The following is a 22,214-nucleotide window of genomic DNA, read 5'->3' as shown; positions in this document are numbered from 1 at the left end:
ACACATAGGGCAATACGTAAATGATACACCTTATTGCATTCACCCATTCACCCTCCCCTGTTCACGCTAATTGGAAATTTCCATCCATTTCAGAGAAGTAACACAACTATCAATCATTTTCCCTGGCACGAATCTTCCAGGAGGAAGAAAATGGAATACACCTAGCAACAGAGCTCACGCACTAGTAGTCCATGTGTCTTAGATTTAATATCTGATGACTAGCTGCATTGAAGCCAAGAGGTGGTTCACAAAGTTGCTGCACATTAGAATCACCTGGGGAACTCTGAGACCTCCCCGTGCCCAGGCTCCTCCCTAGACCTACTGAATCAAAATCTCTGGGGCTGGGACCCAGACACCAATGTTTTTCTTCCAAGCTCTTTAGGTAATTCAAACGAGCAGCAAAGCTTGAGAACCAGCCCAATAATGGGAACAAACTTATTTCACACAGATAAAGTGGGGCAATTCATATGTTAAAAGAACGTGAATATATGTATATATTTCTTTTTTTCGCTTTATTCTGTTTGTATTTCAAATAGGCTTTTTTTTTTTTCCTTCTGCAAAAAGCGTTATTGTTTCCATTTGGTCCAAGGCTTGGGAGAGGGCTCCAGGGCGGTTACAAAGCTGCCTAGTGGCTGCAGAGCGGGGCTTCAGGCAGAAGCTCTGACGCCAGAGGGTCTCCTCAGACGCAGCTGGACTTCAGAGACTCCTGTTTGGCTCGAGGGTGAGCCTTTCAAAGAGATACTCGCCCAGCACAGCCTGCGGACCAGCCAGCCTGCGGAGGTTGGTCAGGTGGTCGCCCATCTTCTGGATGAGTTTCACCTGCTCCTCCAGGAAGCGGCTCTCCAGGAAGTCACAGAGCTGGGGGTCTGCACGGGCAGGACCCAGGGCGCGCAGATCCGATAGTGCCTGGTTCAGATTCTTCTCCCTAAGAATGGCGGCTTCCACAGCATCCTGGGTTTTACCCCACTCATCCTGAGAAGGCTTCCGCGCATCCTGGAAGAGGGCGCGGCCGCAGCACTGGTTTTGCATTTTCAAGAGGCGCTGGGCGCCCTCACACTTCTCCTCAGCCAGTTGGCGAAAAATGTGGCCCATACTGTCCAGAGTCCCATTGTTGCTGTCGAAATAGATGCTCAGAGAGAGGTAAGTGTCCACAGATGCATGTTGAACAGGCGGTGGACGGCGGCCTCCACCTCGGTAGAATAATTCTGACGAACCTGGGAACTCGTGGTTGATCAGTGATAAGGAGCTAAGCTCAAAAAATGGTGTTGGCCTGTCCTGGAGGCTGAGGATAGCTGAGTGTCTGATTCCAAAGGTTGCGAAAGGAAAAAAGGTTGGAGGGTGGTCGGGGGCTGGAGCAAGGAGCGTCCCTGGGTCTGTTCATTCCAAACACTGTTGAAGCAAAAGACAGATCTGCAGGACTGCCGAACGCACTGCCTCAAATAGGCTTTGATATAAATGAACAAGAAGTCCAAGCAAGGACAAAACTTACCCTTCCTCCCACCAAAATAGCTGGTGATACTAGAATCTAGATCTGGGAAGGGACTCTTCCATTACTTTCTTAACATTCCAAGCCACTAGAGCAGTGGTTCTCAAAGTATGGTCACCTTGTAACCAAGCAGTACCCTATGAGGCCTTCCTAGGACAGACCCATCCCCCATATCCTCTATTGTAGTTTCTCTCTGAAGTACTCAGATAATAGTATCTCAGGCATATTTCTTGAGTTTTCAGATGCTAAAAACCACCACCCAATGGAAGAACAAAAAAAGAAGAACAAAAACATCCCAAAGTTAGCAGAAGGAAAGAAATCATAAAAATCAGATCAGAAATAAATGAAAAAGAAATGAAGGAAATGATAGCTAAGATCAATAAAACTAAAAGCTGGTTCTTTGAGAAGATAAACAAAATTGATAAACCATTAGCCAGACTCATCAAGAAAAAAAGGGAGAAGACTCAAATCAATAGAATTAGAAATGAAAAAGGAGAAGTAACAACTGACACTGCAGAAATACAAAAGATCATGAGAGATTACTACAAGCAACTCTATGCCAATAAGATGGACAACCTGGAAGAAATGGACAAATTCTTAGAAATGCACAACCTGCCAAGACTGAATCAGGAAGAAATAGAAAATATGAACAGACCAATCACAAGCACTGAAATTGAAACTGTGGAAGAAATGAACTCCTTGATGATCATGAGCACGTAGCCCCCAGACCTTCTGGCACCTAAGGATGGATAATGCTACCTGCCTTGTGGCCTCAACATCAGCCAATCAGAGGATTGTGCACGAGCTGATCACATGCCCTGGGATGTCCCTCCCTCACCTGGCCTTTAAAAATGCTTTGCTGAAATCCTTTGGAGATTTCAGGGGTTTGGGAAACGGACCACCCCTCTCCTTGCTCGATCCTGCAATAAACCTTTCTCTTCTCCAGACTCCAACCTTTAGGTTTGTTTGGCCTCACTGTGCTTCAGACACACGAACCTGCATTCGGTAACAACCTGACCAGCTTTACCAGTGTCCCCTGATAATGTGTCAGATATTCAAGTTTTAGGGCCCTATCCCAGCCCTATGGAATCAGCAACTCTAGTGGGGCTCAGTGATCTCTGTTATAACAGGCCCTCCATATGGTTTTTATTCACCTTAAAGTTTGAAAATATCTGCATTGTCAGCTGGCCAAAGCGTCCACCAGCAGGTTAAGGGGAGTGACGCCTGGAAAATATAGAGAGTAGCCAAGACAAGTACAGCAGCATTTGCCGTGGTAGTAATGGAGAATGCCTTTTCTCCACTGGTTGGCACAGACTAGTATCTGGGAGCGGTGGCAGGGTTATTTAGGATACTTTACAATTCAATGTAGAGTGACCGCTGTCCTGGTTTGCCAGGGACTTCCCCTGTGTGAACACTTAAAATCTCATCCTGGCAAACCCCTTAGCCCTGGATTTGAAAAACTTAGGGAATAACATGAAATTTAGGGGAAACATGATCTAGGATTTGGGCAAGTCACAAGTGCTAATTAAAGCTAAGCAAGTATGGACAACATCTAGCCTTCTTTACCCCTTTGTGGGAAGGTAAATCTGATTGGGTGAAAGGACTTATTGTTAAGAAATCTTTGTAGAAACATCCCCTTCTGCTTAGTCCGCTGGTTCTCAGTTCTGGCTAGACACTGGCATCGTCTGAGGAGATTTAAAGTTATTTTATTGGTCTAGGATGACCAACAGTCAAGGTGAGGGTTTTTAAAAAGTGCTTCAGATGATTCTAATATGCAGCCAAATTTAGGTGCCACTGCTTAAGCTTTTGAACCACTGCTACTTTTTTCACCTCATCTTCCTATCAGAATATCCAACTGTAGTTGAGGTTTGTTTTTTTTTCTTTTTCTTTTTTTAACTCTCTTATTATAAGATTTACTGTCTTAAATAAGATTGAATGTACAGAAAATCCTGCTAGTCCATCTGGTATAGCTAGATACTTAGAATAATATCGTTAAGATATATACCATTTAAGTACTGTGACTGGCCTTTTTAAAATTAACATATGCATTGAATTAGTACAATCTCTTTTGAAGTTGTCATGCTGGGGAGCTATACCTGTAATCTGCTGCCATTGCTAAATATCTGGACACCTCTTATTAGGAATTGTTTTTAAAAATCTTTAGGGATTAAAACCAAGAGTGCTGTATTATTTGTACTGGGACCACAAAAACCTCACAAAGTTTCCCCACTGTACCTTCTACCCCCATCTCTAACCCTTGGCAACTTCTAATCTGTTCTCCATCTCCACAGTTTTGTTATTTTAAGAATAATATGTAAACATAACCATGAATTACTTATCTTCGGAGATTGGCTTTAAAAAATTTTTTCTTCAGCATCATTCCCTTGAAGTTCATCTTAATTTTTGCATATATTAATAATTTGTTCCTTTTCGTTGCTCCGTAGTATTCTATCATAAGATTTTATCACAATTTGTTTCAACATTCATCCATTGAAAGACATTTGGGTAGTTGCCAGTTTGGGGCTATTATAAATAAAACTGCTATGAACATTTATGTGTAAGTTTCTGTGGGAACTTAATTAAGTTTTTGTTTCTTTGGGATAAATGCTCAAGAGTACAATTACTGCATTGTAGGGTGAATCTACTTTTAGGATTAAAAGAGACTGTCAAGCTGTTTCTCAGAGTGGCTAAACCATTTTATTTTCCCACCAGTGACGTGATATAACTTTTCTACGTACTCGCCAGCATTTGATGTTGTCACTATAATTTTAGTTATTCTCTGACATCTCATTATGGTCTTAATTTGCATTTCCCTAATGCTAATGATGTTGAGCATCTTTTCATGGGCTTCTTTGCCATGTGTATATTCTCTTCCATGAAATGTCTGTTCCTGTCTTCTGCCTATTTTCTAGTTGGATTTTTTTAAGTTGTTTGGAGAGTTCTTTGTATATTATAGATACAAGTCATCTGTCTCATATGGGATTTTCAAATATGTTTTCCCACTGTGTAATTTGAGTTTTCATCCACTTAAAAGGATCTTCTATGAAGCATTTTTAACTCATTTTGATGAGATCCAATTTATCAGTTTTTGCTTTTATTAATCATACTTTCAGTGTCAAGTCTAAGAATTATTCACCTAGTTCTAGATGCCAAAGATTTTCTCCTATTTTTTTTTCTAAAAATGTCCTGCTTTTACATTTAAGATTATGATCCACTTTGATTTAATTTTTGTGTAAGGTGTGGAGGTTTAGGTTAAGGTTCATTTTTTGTTTGTTTTTGTCGAGGGATGTCCAACTGTTTCAGTACCATTTTTTGAAATGTCTATTCTTCCTTGATAGCTTTTGCACTGCTGTCAAAAACAGGTTAAATGTATTTATGTCAGTCTATTTCTGGGTTCTCTATTCCATTCCATTGATCTATGTATCTACCCTCCAAAATTACTGCAAAGTCTTGAAATTGGGTGGATTAATTCCTCCCCTTTTAATCTTCCTTTACAAATTGTTTTAGCTATTCTTCAGCCTCTTCTTACCATACAAATCTTAGAAAAAGCTTGTCTATATCCGCAAAAACCTTGAGGGCATTTTAAGAGTAATTGTGTTAAGCCTCTTAACTTGGGGAGAATTGACATCTTTATTATGTTGTGTTTTCTAATCCATGAACAAGGTATGTCTCCCTATTTGTTTGGGACTTTAAAATTTTTCTTCATCAGCATTTTGTAATTTTCAGTATAGAGGTCCTATAAATGTCTTGTTGGGCTTGTATTTAAGTATTTATTTAGGTCAGTTGTAAATGGCATCACATATTTTAATTTAAGCTTCTACACATTTGTTATTAATATATAATGTGATAAAATTGTGTTGATCTTGTACTCTAAAACATTTACAAACTAATATTATTTCTCAAGCTTTTTGTGGATTCCTTGGTATTTTCTCCATTTAGATTATCATCTCATCTTCAGACACAGACAGTTTTACTTTTCCCTAGGCAATATAATAGGATATATTACTCTTCAACATTCAGTAGGATATATTCCTTCCTATTCAACATAGTAGGAATAGTCCTTTTATCTTTTAAATGAACTTTTTAAAACTTTAACTTTTAAATTTATGTATTTATTTACTTTTGCTTTATTTTCTTACTAGAACCTCCAGTAATACATTTAATAAAAGTGGTGAGAGCAGATATCCGTGCCTTGTTTCTGATCTTACAGAGAAAGCATTCAGTCTTTCACAGTTAAATATAATGTCGGTATAGGTTGTTTGTAGATCATCTTTATGAGTTTCAGTATGTTCCTTTTCTATTCCTAGTTTGCTTGGAGTTCTTTTTTCTTCTTTTTTTACAATCATGAATGGGATTGGATTTTGTCAAGTGCTTTCTCTGCATTATTGGATAGGATCACATGACTTTTCCCTTTAATCTATTGGATATGGTGGATAACATTGTTTGATTTTCAAATATTTAACCAACTTTGCATAAGTAGAATAAATGCCACTTGGTCATGGTATATTATTCTTTTTATATATTTCTGGATTTAATTTGCTAATATTTGGCAGAGGATTTTTACAGCCAATTTCATAAAAAATATTGGTCTGTAGTTTTCTTCTTTCTATACTATCCCTGTCCGGTTTTGGTATCAAGGTAATACTGGCTTCATAAATTTAATTAGGAACTGTTCCTTCTACTTCTCTTTCTTATCAAATCATGTAAAATTGGTGTTAATTCTTTATGTCTTGGGTAAAAGTGAAACATCTAAGCCTGAATATTCCTTTTGGGAGTTTTTAAATGAAAAATCAGTGTTTCTAATGGTTACAGGAAAATTGAGATTATCTATTTCATCTTGGCTGAGTTTTGGTAGTTTTGAGTGTAGAAGCATTGGCCCATTTCATCTACATTTTTGAATTTATAGTGTAGACTTGTTCATAACATCTTGTCCCTTATTAACCTGCAGGATATGTCATGGTATCCCTGGTGGCATTTCTGATATCTGTGATTTGTGCCATCCATCTTTTTATCTTTATCAGTCTTGCTAGATCTTTATTGATTAGATTGTTTATTTCCAAGAACCAGCCTTTTGTTTCATTGATTTCCCCCCCCCATTTTCCTGTTTTCAGTTTCATGGATTTCTATTTCATCTTTATTATTTCCTTCTTTCTGCTTGTTTAGTGTTTTTTCCTCTTCCTTTTTTACTGTTGTAATATAGAAAATTAGATTATTGCTTTGAAATACTTTCTTTCCCAATTTAGTGCTATAAACTTCCCTTTCAGCATTGCTTTCACTTCATTCTGCAAACTTTGATCTGTTATATCTCCATTTTCTTTTATTCTATGCATTAAAAAATATTTCCTTGATGCTGTCTTTTTTACCCATGAGTTATTTGGAATTGTGATGTTTAGTTTTCACGTGATTGAAGATTTTCCTGTTGTCTTTCTGTTATTGATTTCTAGTCTGATTCCATTATGGCTAGAGAACATACTCTATGATTTTAATTCTTTTAAATCTGCTAATTTTTTAATGAATATATAAATGAAAGAAATAAGAAAACCTCTGAGTCTTAGCATCCAACACTTAGGCACATTACAATTTAAATCTGCTAAGGTTCTTTTTATTGCCCAGTATATAGTATATGAGTGAATATTCCATGGACACTTGAATATGTATTCTGCTGTTACTGAGTGTGTTCTTTAAATGTCAGTTATATCCTATTGATTGATGATGTTTTCATTTCTTCCATATTCTTGCTGATTTTTCTCTCTGGTAGTTCTATAAATTGCTGTGCTGAAGTCTCAAATAATAATTGTGGATTTAAAATTTTCTCCTTTTACTACTTTTTTCAGTGTTTGCTTCATGTATTTTGAAGTTCTGTTGTTTGGTGCACACACATTTAGTATCATTAGGTCATCTAGGTGGATTATTCCTGTTATCTTTATGTAATGACCCTGTTTGCCCCTAATAATTTCCTTTGCTCTGAAGTCTACTTTATCTGATATTAATATAGCCATTCCTACTTTTTCTGATTAACGTTCACATGATATATCATTATCTTCCTTTTACTTTGAACTACCTATATCACGATGTTCAAAGTAAACTTCTTATAGACAGTATATAGTTGGATCATGCTTGTGAATTTTTAATCTACTCTTCCAATCTCTGTCTTTGACTTGGTTATTTAGATCATTTACAGTTAATGTAATTATTGCTATGTTAAAGATTAGGTCTACCATTTTATTTTTTGTTTTGTCTTTTACCTTAGTTTCTCAATCCTGTGTTTCTCTTATTTTGCCTGGTGGGTTACTTAAACATTTTTTAATAAGTCCATTTTAATTTAATTTATTTATAATCATTTGTGTATACTGTTTGTATAGTTTTCTTAGTGGTTGCTTTTGGCATCACAGTATACATATGTAACTTACCATAGCCTACTGGAATCAGTGTTTTATTACTTCAAGTGAAGTTTCAAAATTTTACTTCCATTTAGTCTCTTAATATTCCCCAGTTTTAAAGTATGATTTTCTGTAGTATTTCCTTTCTCTACATTGAAAACCACATCAGATGGTGTCATAATACTTGCTTTGACCATCAGATAGTATTTAAGAAACTCATGAGGCTAATGATAGTCTCTTATATTTACCCCATTTGTTTTCACCCATTCCATTGCTCCCCTTTTCTTTCTGAAGTTCCCAGTCTTCTGTTATTGTTTTTTTTATGTTTTCATAACTGTAGGTGATATCTGGGCTTTCCAGTGCCTTTGGATATGAGTTTCAGGAAACACTGAGTCTGGCTCACTTAATGCTGCTGAGTTGGAGGGTTTGTATATGTTGGGCCTGTTGGCGCAGCAGGTGCTAGCAGATTAGACTAATGTTGATGGGACTAGTGCCACAGGAGGATGGGTTCCCATTCAGGCTATGCTGCTGCTACAGTAGATCAAGTCCCCCTCTACCCCAAGTGTGGGGCAGTGACCTGCTGCTGTCACTGCTTTGTATTAGGCTGCTTTTGCCTCAGGTGTGTGGTGGGATCCCTTGGAAGCTGCTGCTGCTGTCAATCACAAGGTTAAATTCATTTCAGAAATACTTAAGTATAAATATATAGCCTGGCTCCTGTAGGACCCCTGTAATAGTTTTTTATTGCTTTCATACAAATTACCACAAATATAGTGACTCAAAACAGTGTAAATTTATTACCTTACAAGTCTGACATTGGTCTCAGTTGAGTAAAGTAAAAGTGTTGGCAGGATCGACAGATGAATGGATAAAGATGTGGCACATATATACAATGGAATATTACTTAGCCATAAAAAGAAATGAAATTGAGTTATTTGTAGTGAGGTGGATTGACCTAGAGACTGTCATACAGAGTGAAGTAAGTCAGAAAGAGAAAAACAAATACCGTATGCTAACACATATATATGGAATCTAAAAAAAAAAGAAAAAATGGTTATGAAGAACCTAGGGGGCAGGGCAGGAATAAAGACGCAGCCATAGAGAGTGGACTTGTGGACACAGGGAGGGGGAAGGGTAATCTGGGATGAAGTGAGAGAGTGGCATGGACATATATACACTACCAAATGTAAAATAGATAGCTAGTGGGAAGCAGCCGCAAAGCACAGGGAGATCAGCTCTGTGCTTTGTGTCCACCTACAGGGGTGCGATCGGGAATGGAGGGTGGTAGGGAGATGCAAGAGGGAGGAGATATGGGGATATATGTATACGTATAGCTGATGCACTTTGTTATGAAGCAGAAACTAACACACCATTGTAAATCAGTTATACTCCAATATAGATGGTTAAAAAAGAAAAAAAAGTGTTGGCAGAGCTACATTCTTTTCTGGAGGCTCTTAGGGGTGTTTCTGTTCCCTGGACTTTATCCGCTTCCAGCGGTCACTTGTACTCCTTGACTCAGAGTCCCCTTTCTCCACCTACAAAACCCAAAATGTTGCATCTCTCTGATTTTGCTTCTATTAGGACATCTCTCTCTTTCTCTTTCTACAGTTGGGAATGGTTTTCTACTTTTAAGGACTCATGCAGTTAGATTTGTTCCATGAGGTAATCCAGGATAATCTTTCTATCTCAAGGTCTATAACTTCAGTCATATCTGCAAAGTCCTCTTCACCATGTAAGGTAACATATTCGTAGGTTCTAGGGATTAGGGTGAGGGCATTTTTAGGAGCCATTATGCTGCCTACCACACCCTTAACAAGTGACCTTGAGAAAATTACTGAGATTTTTAAAGCCTTACTTTCCTCAAACATAAAATGGAAAGAAAGCTAACTAGTTAATATCATGAAAGTGAAACAGTATATATGAAATCAACTAATTCAAAAAATAAGATTTCTTCTTTTTCTTTATGATTTACATGATTCTCAGAGTTCAGTTACTTGAAGAGTTACTTTTTTTTAAACAGAACTAAGGAATTTCAGGGTTCAGGTACTGTAAGACTGTCTGAATTATCTGAGTAACAATTAGCTAAGCACAGGTGTAAAGCATTTGATTTACTCCCTGGTTTTCTTTATCTTCTCATCCCAATAAATGCATATCCCTTTTCTAGCTCCAGCCAGTAGAGTCAGAGCTTGTTTTACTGTTTAACTAAAGTTGAATTTAAATTCTCTCTACATCTCCAGATTCTCAGCCCTGGTTGCATATTATAATCACCTGGGGAGATTTCAAGAACTACTGCTGCCAAATTTCTACCTATCATGGATATTTGAGGAGGGACCTGGAATGAAATGCTCTAGCTTATGGTTTTTGGAACCAAATCATAGTCTACACTGAGCCAAATTATTTGCGAGATCACCTCTAAAAAGGAATTTAGCTGTGGTGACTAATGCTCTTCCTTTGTCAGTATGCTTGATTTGTCCCTCTTTGGGGGAAAAAAGAGGGGGAAAAAAACCCCAGCAGTTGTGCTCCCTGAATTATAACCTGATGCTTTGGAATTAGTGTTGGCTTAGAGCGCACATCTTCGGATACCCATTCTCTCTCCTGCTTCCTTGCATGAACGTATACCCTTGGGCAGTGTTTCATCCACCACCCTCTTTTGCTTCTAATCTTAGCAAGTAAAGTCTCCCCTTAATGAAACAGCATTTCATGAGGCTTACTGGGAGCATAGGTCTGTTCCAGACCTATCCTATGTTAGCTAAAGCAGATATAAGTGATGTATTTTTGGCATTCATCCTTGTGGGTTGGAAAGAGAAGACAGAATTTTATCCTTTAGGTGTCATCTGACTGGACAAATGGGCTCTTTCCCTCTGCTGCCTACCATGTAAAAACCTGAGGGTGTTACTTCTAGAAGGTATCTTCTAGTTATCAAAATAGTTCAGATAAGTCAAATTTCTCAGTAAAAGATAACAAAACTATGGCTTAGGTGGTCAATTTGTCTGGGCCACCATGCCCAGTTATTTGGTCAGATATTATTCTGGATATTTCTGTGATGGTGTTTTCATGTTTTTTACAATTTTTATTTATTTATTTATTTATTTATTTATTTATTTATATTTTTGGCTGCGTTGGGTCTTCGTTGTCACACGTGGGCTTTCTCTATTTGCAGCAAGCGAGGGCTATTCTTTGTTGTGGTGTGCAGGCTTCTCATTGCGGTGGCTTCTCTTGTTGCAGAGCATGGGCTCTAGGTGCACGGGCTCAGTAGCTGTGGTGCACGGGCTTATTTGCTCCACGGCACATGGGATCTTCCCAGACCAGGGCTCAAACCTGTGTCCCCTGCATTTGCAGGCGGATTCTTAACCACTGCGCCACCAGGGTAGTCTCTGTGATGGTGTTTTTGGATGAAATTCATATTTAAATTGGTGTTGGACTTTGAGTAAAGCAGATTATCCTCCATAGTATGGGTGCGCCTCATCCAATCAGTTGAAGCTCTTAATAAAACAAAGACTGACCTCCCTGTCGCAAAAAGGAATTCTGCCAGAAGACTTACAGAAATTGAACTGCAACTCTTCCTAGAGTCTCTAGACAGCCTAACCTGCAGATTTTGAATTGACCAAGCTTCTATTATTGTGTGAACCAATTGTTTAAAATATCTCTCTCTTTCTCTATCTTTATATAGATATGGATATAGATCTAGGTATCAATATTGATACCTAGATCTATATCTATCAATATATATGGGCACATTGTATACACATGCTGTTGGTTCTGTTTTTCTGGAGAAGCTTGACTAATATAGTGGCCCATATAAATAAAAGGATGAACCCAAGTTCACCCAGGTAGAAAGTAGTACAATGAGAACTGGAACTTAAGGCCTCATGACTCATTCAGCTGTGAACACTGACCCAGAACTGGGGTCCGCAAACTCTGGCCCACTGATCAGATCTCGCTTGACTCCTGGTTTTGTACATAACATTTTGCTTGAACACAGCCACACCCATTCATTAACGTATGGTGCATGGCTGTTTCTGTGCTACAGCAGCAGATAGGCAGTTGCAACGGAGAGGTATGGTATACGAAATCCAAAATATTTACTATCTGACCCTTTACAGAAAAGATCTGCTGACCCTTGCTCTAGGATGCCATCTGATTTCTGATAACACAGAGGAGAATAATTCATGCACATTGGGGTTGATTGTTAATCTCATGTCCTCCTTAGGTCAAAGATCCCTTAAATGCTCACCCTTGCAATAGCCAGCTTGGGGAGCATTGTCTGAGGATGCAGAAATATTTCTTGCCAGGTCTTTCCAATCCACACTGCTCCCTGACTATGGTTCTTAAAACCTATTTTAAAAAAATTTTATTGGAATATAGTTGATTTACAGTGTTGTGTTAATTTCACGTGTACAGCAAAGTGAATCCGTTATACATATACATATATCCACTTTTATTTTTTTTAGAGTCATTTCCAAATAGCCCATTACAGAGTATTGAGTGGAGTTCCCTGTGCTAATAAGAGCAGGTTCTTATTAGTTATCTATTTTATGTATAGCAGTGTGTATATTTCAGCCCCAATCTCCCAATTTAGCCTCCCCACCACAATCCCCTGGTAACCCTAAGTTTGTTTTCTACATCCTTGCCTCTACTTCTAAAACCTGTCTATTTTAACCAACTACCACTCATTGCTTACTGTCTCTGGCTTCATGTACTTCATAATAAATCTACCTCTTGTTCAATCCTGGATGACATGTTCCAAGGACTGAGATAATATCTTATTCTACATAACTTGTCCTTGATATTGTCTATCTTGGGGTCTTCATCTATGTCCCAAAGAAGACAGTCACACTCTGTCTTCTAGTACTACTAATAATACCACATTTTATGTCATGAATTTGACCCAATGCACTGAACTATCCCTTTAGAAACTGTATGCAACCTGTCACTGGGTTTTAGCACCGGGATAGAGCTCAAATTAGTGTTTATATTTAAACAAATCTACTTGACCAGAAACTTTTTGTCTCACCATTTATTTTATTACACAAGTAACTTCTCTCTTTGCATCTATGATGTAAATATTTTTAATTTCCTAAATTATCTGAAAAATTATTTAGAGCTTCCATTTCAGTAGGCATTGGAATTGCTGTGTTATGACTATTTCATTATTTTATTTCCAAATGTTAAATTAGGCTTCAAGCTTTGGCCAGGAGTAGACAGGAAAGGGTTTTAAAAGAAATGAAGAATGGGAAAGACTTCTGATGCAACGGAGACTTAATAAAGATTTGATTTTGAATCAAGAATTTATAATAAAGGTTTGATTTTGAATCAATAAGTTATGTCATTGCAAAATAGCTCCCTGGTAAAATTCCATTCTTTTGTAATCATTAAGTACAGAAATTAACCATCAAAATATGCAGTGATCTTTTTCATTTTCTAAAAACAAACCTATATCTAGATGAGAGGAGAATTCATTTCATAACTCAGGCTCTGGACTTACGACTCCAAGTCCTGTTTTCTTTCAACCATGCCTGCTAAGTTTCTGTCTAACTTCTTGAGCATGAGGTAATGGCTTCAGCTTTCATCTCCTTACTCAGTATATAGCTCGGTGACTAAGAGTAAGGGATCTAAACCTTGAGAACTTGGGTTCAAATCTTGACTCTAAAATTTACTTGTTGATTACTCTTGAGCATGTTATCTGTTTTTGCCTCAGTTTTCTCATCTATAATATAGAGATAACATTACTTCTCTCAGCGAGTTGCTATGAGGGTTAAAAGAGAAAATTCATACAATGCAAGAATTTATCAGTTCTTGGAACACAATAAATACTGAAAAGAAATGTTAGCCATTATCAAGGGCCCCTCATTTTATGGATAATATAGATTAGTTTATATAGGTCTAATATTTACATATACATAAATATTTTGTACCTATATGTGTGTATACGTTCTTCTTAGAAATTGAGCAGTCAACATTCACATCTAAAAGTATGTGCTCTGTGAAATGAAGATCTCCTGTGTACAGACACAGTGCTGTAGTTATCTATTGCTACATAACAAAGAAGTCCAAACTTAGTGGTGAAATAAACAAAAATTTTAATATGTGCCCAGATTCTGTGGGTCAGCAATTCAAACAGTATGCAGAGGAGATGGCTTGTCTCTACTCTGTGACTGATGTCTGAAACCTCAGCTCACGAGGATTCAAATGGCTGGGGCTGCAATCATCTAGATAATTTTAATTCACATGTCTGGCCCTTGAGATGGGATGACTTGAACACTGCGCCCAACAAGGACTGTTGCCTGGAGTGCCTATAGATGGCTGCCCACGTGGCTTGGACTTCTCATAACGTGGTAGTTAGGATTCAAGATAGAGTATCCCAAGAATGAGCGTTCAGGGTTGAAGCATTCCAGGAGAATCATGCAAAAGCTGCATGACCTTTTATGACCTAGTCTTAGATGTTACACAGCATCACTTTCATTATATATTATTGCAGGCGTTGGAGACCTTTTTCCATAAAGTGTCAGACGGTCAATATTTTAGGCTTTACAAGCCATACAGTCTCTTTTGCAACTACTTAGCTCCGCTGCTGTGATGTGAAAACAGACACAAACAACACATATACTAAGGAACATGGCTGTGTTCCAATAAAGCTTCATTTATAAAAGCCGGTAGAGGCCTAGATTTGGCCCACCAGCCATAATTTACTGACCCCTGCTCTATTGTTTGAAGCCATGGAAAGCCTGCCCAAATTCAAGGGAAAATACCCACATCTGGATGTGAAGAATGGCAATGAATCTGAGACCCTGTATTAAAACCACTACATATGGGATACTTAGAAGAAGATGTGTCTGCATACCTTGTTTCTCCCATGTATGGTGGATATGAGGTATTGGCACATGTTACATCTCTGTAAGCCTGGGTCAGGGTCAAAGTTGGAATCTGAACTCAATGACCTTGATTTCTGGAATAATTGGTAACTCTACTTATGATATCCTTACACTCCTTACCCATATAAATACACCACAAAAGATAGATTTCAAGTAAACAGTTGCTTTATGGCAGATTTTTATTATGTCTCCATTGACTGAATTATTCCATTTTGGTTAGAAACATGAGTTTTGTTTCTTTCCTAAAGAGATCTGCAACTTTTCAGATGTGGCATTTCATTCTAATGAGAGGATGATGTAGGTTTTTTTTTTTTTTTTTTTTTTTTTTTTTCCGTACGCGGGCCTCTCACTGTTGTGGCCTCTCCCGTTGCGGAGCACAGGCTCCGGATGCGCAGGCCCAGCGGCCATGGCTCACGGGCCCAGCCGCTCCGCGGCATATGGGATCCTCCCAGACCGGGGCACGAACCCGTATCCCCTGCATCGGCAGGCGGACTCTCAACCACTGCGCCACCAGGGAGACCCAATGTAGGTTTTTATAAACGGAAAAAGCAGGGCAGGCTGAGTTCACTCAGATCATACCAATGCTTACAGGAATAACCGAAACTGGAACACAGGCTTCCAGGTTTTCCTGTCCTGTGCTCTTTCCGGTAGGTGCCATTGTCTGCTGGGCCTGGCAGTAATAAGTTTTGACCTTTACCTCTCTACGCTCTTGTGAAGTGGTTTTGGGCTTTGTTAGCTTTCTTATGAGTTTGTACTAAATTGTGTCCATAAAGTAGGCTGAATTCCTCAGGGAAGGATGATAGCTGTTACTGTGTTATTACTGCAAATGTTGTGTTGGTTACTTTTTTTTCTTTTCTTTTGTCCAGTTGTATCCTGAACTTAAAAGTTATATTATCTGAAATGAACGATGTGCCTCTGGTGGAAAACACTAATTTAAGGGATGAAAATTCCTGATGATTGCTTCAGTCAACCCTTAATACACACTGAGCTTCATTAGTAAATAGACAACTCTCAGACCTTTCCCTTGGAAGAGGTCGCATAATCAGGCTTTGTGTTGATTTCGCATTCTGTTCGTTAGAGACAGAACAAAGTAGAATAATTGGCTGGTACAGAGAAAGCAGAAAGAACTTTCTTCTATTTTGGTGATGCATCCCGTAATAAGGGTTGAAAATGAGACTGGAGGTAAAAACGTGAAACTCAGAAGAGCAAAGGAGAGAGGATATTGTTTCTTTGAAAATATTCTTTCAGTGTTGGCCCAGATGAAATATGAAGCTGAGGAAATTTTTTTTTAATGATGATTTTTGTGTTAACAATGTGAGTGTGGAATTAGTAAGAATCAGAAAGCAAGCATCCTTTTCCACCAAGGACTTGGGAGCAAGTGAAACCATAAATACTCCCGGTTCTTGGAAACCCTTTTGGAGCAGTAATCAGAGAAGGGTAAAGGCAAAGCCTCAGAGCAGAGGTGTTCAGAGCAAAGGGATAGGAGGAGAACAAAAGGAGAGTGGATATTTTTAGAGCTGTCATTTTGAAATTTACCTGCTTCTGATTCAGTGCTGCTTTGCTACTGTGTTGATCCCGTGGAAATCCTCAAAGCAGGAGCAGCCCTATTTTAAAATAATAAGGTTAGAGCAAGTGACTCGAATCCAGGTCTCTTTAGCTCAAGAGCACAGAGGAGAGTGTGAGGAAAGAGTGAGGCCACAAGGAATTGTTCACTGGGTACATTTTCCCCAAACCTCACTAACTGGGAGAAACTGACCACTGGATTATGTGGCTTGAAGGAAAGCAAACATGTTGAAAGCAAAGAGTGTGGAGCTTGTTTAGAAAGCAAGCTCTATCATTTGGTCACCTGCTGATGATAATAGCATTGGCTGAGTCCTGACCATTTACAATGAAGGCACTTCTGTAGGTCATAAGTTCCAGGAGGGCCAGAACTGAGTATGTCTGTTTCAGCATTTAGCATGGTTTAGCATCTTAGAGCCCGGTACATTATTGGCATATAGTAGACTTAAAAATGAATATTTGTGGATTGTCTGAATGAGTGGATGGATGTGTGTGATTCATATCCTATTTGCAGGTCCTATGCCCTACAGTGGATTTTCAGTGTCAGATTGGGAACGTATTTATGATGGGGATTGGCATTGTTCCCTATCTAATGGATAAAGATTACACATCAAAGGACTTTACATTGACATCCCAAAAACCTCATAGGAATTACTTAACAAAAAAATAAAATTGGATTCTGTATAATTTCTAATTTATAAGCTGGCCAGACCACTGGTATTTCTGCCAGTCCTCTGGTAGTTCCGATGATGTCCCCATGATGACCCAGGCATAATCAGAATGGCTTTAGGATTTGGGAGCCAAAATGTTCCTCAGTATTTACTGCTTTGCTAGTCCATTTAAGAAAATGGACTATTGAAAAAATAGCTTCAGACACAATATGGCATTTTATGATTTAGCATAAAATCTGAGAAATATAGAGGTTATCTGAAGCCTGCAATGGTAAAGTTCCCTCTGCTATTGAAGTTATTGTCTTTAAATAAAGATTCTACATCAGTAATGCTATATATATATATGGTTTTTTTTCTGATATTCAGGTTAATTTCCTATTCTCTCTAAGGAAGTAATTGGTTGGTTGGTATGAGAGATAGTGTGGCTTCCAAAAGTGAAAAGTATTATTTTGTTGTAATTTCCAGCTACCTAAGGATGGGAGAGGCCCAGGACACTGCAGTCAGTATATTATGTGGAGCAGGTTATATTGTGGTTTATTTATGACCTTTTACATGTTTATTTTCTATGCAATTTTGTGTGCTCCTTTTTGAGTTTTGGTAGAGAAGTGTTTTGTAACTTCGGAATACTTGGAGATATATATATATATATATATATATATATATATATATATATATATTTTATCATAGTAGTTAAAGCTGTGGACAGTGTACTAGTCTACCTAGGTTCAAATTCTGGCTTTACCCTATGACTTCCCTGTGGCTTCCTCTGCTCACCTATTTAAAAGGAGTATAATAAGACTGCTGTGGTGAGTTATATACTAAGTGCTATTTAAGCATTTGCTATAATGATTATGTATACTCGAAGGCAAGGAACTTGCCCCTTGATTGTCTCTGTATTCCTAGTGCTTAAGAATTCCTAGTGCTTTCCTAGTGCATTGTCTTAGGATAGAGATAGCTCAGTATAGTTCTTCTCACTATAGAGTACTGTTACGTTGAAAGTCTTTGCTTGTGTACTAATAATCTATGACATATCTGCTGAGGACAAGGAAATTAATAGTTTTAAAACTGCAATGGATAACAAAAGATTGTATGATGTAATGCCTTTATTATGTAATTATAAAACTAACAAATGATCATGGTAGAAAATTTGAAAAACTCCTAGACAAAATAGAGATCAATAAAATTTAGAGTAGCGTTCAGAGTGTAGAGTTGTCCATGAATATTAGTGCTTTCACATTTTCCAGGACTTTAAGTAGACTCTGCTTCTTAAGAGTCTATTCATGATATTTTATTTTAATGATGTTTTCATCATGGGGACACACACACACACACACAGAAATCTGTTAAAAAAAAAAAAGACATGTAAATCACTGATGTTTCAGATAGCCACATGAAATAAAGTGAGAAAGGTCAACAAGCTGAAAGAATGTGGAGTAGCATCTCCTTAATTGCTTACATAATTCTGATAATTACCTCTCTGTGGATAATGTAATTAATGGGGAATCTAAGTCAAGAAAAATGTATGAACTTCAAGCCTTCTCAAAGCCAAGTATTTCTTTCCGCAAAAGTTTAATCTCCACGGCCATGCTTCCTTATTACCTGACAGGGAAAGTGTATTGTATGGCAAAGGATCTTCCCGAAGGAGGGTGCTTCCCACACTGATCGTCCTAAATGACTTCGGAATTACTGTTGCTATATTACCAAAATCTTAAACTAGGGTATTTTTGACAAATGCAGTCCTTAGTTAATTTTTAGAGCTACAAACTGTCAGATGGCTCTGCAATAACAATTGTCTGGCTGTTCTTCAGGGTGATCACAATATGGTAATGACCTTGAGGTACCACTAAAAAGCAGGAAGGTGTGAGTCTTCCTTTGGTTCCAGAGTGAAATGCGAGTTGGAGTTGGAGTTGGAAAAGAGGCCGACAACCAAGTGATAGAGAAGGAAATGTGAGGTCATTAATGAAAAACCAGGTTTAAGTTAAGGTGAAGAGGCATGAGGAAATGGTCAGCTGTTACAGTATTACAAAGATCATGAAGAAGCATATCCATGAATGTGGTTTGTATTGCAATCTGCTGAAAAAGAGACAAATATCCTGGCCTGGCCTTCATGGAGATTATTTTTATTGATTCTGATAATAGATTATTGTTGAAAAGGGCCTCCTATAAATTATAACCATGCAAAGGCAGCAAGATAATTTGTTTTTTCTTTATGTATGTGTTTCTCATTCCTACTCACTTCTCTCTTAGGGGAAGAGAAAATCACAAAACACAAAAATGTCAAATCTCAGCTATTCATTTTCAAAATAATTTTTTTCCCAAATTCCAAAGGAGGCAATAGGTTAACTGTTAAGATTTGTAAGGCTCAAAAAACTAGATTTTTACAAAGTGTAGCCAAATTTTATTCCATAAATAGTAGCTTTGGAAAGAATATGTGATGATGCAAAGTTGGAAAAAGCTGGTTTTTCTTCCGTAAATGACTTCACCGTGTGGGAGAAGAGGCAGAGAAGAAGTCAAAGTAATTAAACATGGGGTGAGTTTTTCTGATAGGGGACTCTAGTGCTTTAAAATAGACTAGATAATCCTCGGGATAATCTGAGGGTAGAACAGACCAGTGCCTCATTTCCAATCTGGTACCCTGGAAGAAAACAGTGTATTTCCTTTGAGGTCTTGAGAGGTTTTTCTTCTTCTTTGTTTTGTTTTTGGTTCATTTTGTAATCAACTTTATTAAGGTATCATTTACACACAATAAAATGCAGACATTTTTAGTCAACGGTTCAATGACTTTTAATTAATGTACACATTTGTATAACTACCACCCCCATTAAGATCGATAACAATTCTAAAACCCTAGAAAGTTTCCTCCTAGGCTTTTGTAAAAGTATCCCCATCTCCCACCCCAAGGCAACCATGGATCTGATTTTTATCTTTAGAGATGAATTTTGCCCAGTTTAGAATTTCATGTAAGTTGAATAATACAGTAGGTGCCCTTTTGATCTGGCTTCACTTGCTCAGCATATGGTTTTTGAGATTCATTCATGTTGGGATGTTTTAAACCAGGACTTTAGCCTGGGTGGCTGATGTTGTCTGAAGGCACCTTATAGGTACATCTGAGTCTCTGGCATTGTCACTGTCTGTTCTTGGCTCAGTATTTTCAACTTTACTAAGAAGCACAAGGTTGAAACAAGGAAGATCATTGTCAGTATAATGGAGGTGAAGTGGGTTCTGTTATATAATATTCTCAGCATAAATTGACCTGCTTGGAATCATTGTGTTGATAATCGACAAGGATACTCTTCCTCCAAAAACCTTGATACTATAAAACTTCTAAAGGACGCTGTCCTAGGACTCTTTTAGTTTTCATTTTTTGGGAAACATTTCTGGAAAATTGAAATGCTCACAACCTGAAAGAAGCAATTATTCACCTGAAGGCTAACTCTGCTAAAGTTGAGTTGTCCGACCTTTACATGCTGATAGAACCCAAATAGCCTTGCAAAACAATGCTCTTATTGGATATAAGCATATAGATTGTTTAAGATGGACGTGTATATGCAGTAAAGTGAAAAAACAAAGAATCTTTGAGTTTTCCTTGCTGTTTTTTTTTTATTTTTTTCACTTACGCTTCTATATCATACGCTAATAGTTTAGGGTAACCTCAGGTTAGTTTTAGGTCCACTCTTTACGTAAATGTTGATGTACTCCATACGCAACTTTTTTCTACCTTCCTTCTTTTCTTCCATCTTTCCTTTCTAACTTGTTATAATCCATTATACTTAATCCTGCATTTGTTGAGGTGGCAATTACTGTAGGAAAATTGAAAGCAGTGTGAAATTTTGCTGTTCAGAATGCATGTTGACCAAATTCTATATTGAGAAAAGGTCTGAATTTACCCACAGTAACTGTTTCTCAGCGTCTCTGAATAAAGGCCATAGAAACTGGGCTCTATATAATATCCTGACAGGTATGTAGAATTCATAGCAATTGCCCTCAAAGAGCTTACCTAGCGTAGACGCATATGAATGCATTTAATGATTGCTTTATTGGCAGCAGTGCCAACACACAGTCTGTTTTGTTTTATATCATTATCATTACCTGCTGTTTACCACTGTATACATTGCTAATGGTGTGGTTTCTATGGCTTGTGAATTTCACGGCCCAATATTATGTAATTTATTGCACACTTTAGTGTAGAAGATGGAGACTCCATAAATTTTCGTGTGCTCTTTGCCCCTTTGGAATGTATTACACTGAGATCAGGCAAAGTAATAAATTTATTTCAAATGTGCGTGATAGCTAAACATCAATTAGGACTTGATGGGAAATATTTCTTCTTCCAGCAACATAACAGTTTTTAAAGACTAAGCCATTGAACGTGGAGTTCCTGAACATGGGACTCAGTTCACTGGGATCCCTTCTTAGAAAAATAAAGGAAAACTTGAATTGGATATGTGTGGCTTATTCAAGTAGTAACTAATCAGCTACATCTTTGTTAACTTAATTTGTCACAATGGTTTGGTATTTTATTAACTCTCTTCCCCTTCTTCCCCTGACTCTCACGAGAATGGATCATGAGTATCTTAAAACATACTAAGTCGTCTTCCATCCCTGTTAATCTAACTACAAAAACACACTTTCCTTATCCAATGTAACATACTGTCTTTTAGAGTAGCTGTGGTTTTAATTCTCTACAAAATTAAAACCAGCAAAGAGAAACATTTTCAAGGAGCCACCACATTGTAGAGCTTTAGAAAGAAGACTTTAGAATTAAGGGCAACTATATCATTTTATAGCTAAAGCACCTGAGACCTAAAGTAGGAAGGTAACCATCGAGGTCAGGGAAAGGGGTTGAAGATCAGGTTTCAAGCTGAGAAAGAGTCTACAGGGACTCAATCTGAGCAGGTCAAAAACTGAAATGAGACCACGAATGTTCTGGGAAGGGTGGCACCTGGCCTCGAGGGTGGGATTCAAACAGGGAGTGGGCCTGGGGGAACTGAGCTTCTGCAGTAGGCGGAGAAGGCCACCTCATCTGCGGAAAGTGCCACTGACATCAGGGAGTTGAGGGGAAAGAGCAGTGAATTCCAGTCCCCCTGAGAAAGCAGGCCAATCTGATTAACTCTGAATTTAGGCTTATTTCAGATACTTCTAATTTTTTTTTTTTTTTTTTTTGCGGTACGCAGGCCTCTCACTGTTGTGGCCTCTCGCGTTGTGGAGCACAGGCTCGGACACGCAGGCCCAGCGGCCATGGCCCATG

At 38.0% G+C, this 22,214-nt stretch overlaps 1 pseudogene across 1 annotated transcript; it reads right to left on the bottom strand.

Annotated features, from left to right (window-relative positions):
- Positions 1-696: 696 nt before the first annotated feature.
- Positions 697-21,989, bottom strand: LOC309798024 (ferritin light chain-like; annotated as a pseudogene). The gene is made up of 2 exons: positions 21,909-21,989; positions 697-1,214 (listed from the first exon to the last, which is right to left on the bottom strand). The product of its transcript is annotated as a ferritin light chain-like (transcript).
- Positions 21,990-22,214: the final 225 nt, after the last annotated feature.

Source organism: Mesoplodon mirus, assembly GCF_964341445.2.
Source record: "Mesoplodon mirus genome assembly, contig: HAP1_SCAFFOLD_1416, whole genome shotgun sequence".
NCBI classification, from domain to species: Eukaryota; Metazoa; Chordata; class Mammalia; order Artiodactyla; family Ziphiidae; genus Mesoplodon; species Mesoplodon mirus.
This window is presented reverse-complemented; position numbering and strand designations above follow the sequence as displayed.